Source organism: Chiloscyllium plagiosum, chromosome 21, assembly GCF_004010195.1.
Source record: "Chiloscyllium plagiosum isolate BGI_BamShark_2017 chromosome 21, ASM401019v2, whole genome shotgun sequence".
Lineage (NCBI taxonomy): Eukaryota > Metazoa > Chordata > Chondrichthyes > Orectolobiformes > Hemiscylliidae > Chiloscyllium > Chiloscyllium plagiosum.
The window spans coordinates 59774298-59774505 of NC_057730.1; positions in this window are offsets into that span (position 1 = coordinate 59774298).

The window sequence follows — 208 nt, forward strand, 5'->3', positions numbered from 1 at the left end:
GGCTATGAAGAATTGGGTATGGAAGAAGATCAGTCACGATGTTAGTTAAGGGCAAGGCATGCTGGGGAGTGAACGACCTGCCCCTGCTTCTGATGTTCTCACATTCTGATATTGGAAAGTTAGTGGGTGTTATTTTCATGGATGTTCTGTTATTGTATATTGCAGTCAGGGCGACAAGATAACTTTGTGAGCCATTGCTTGGTGAGGT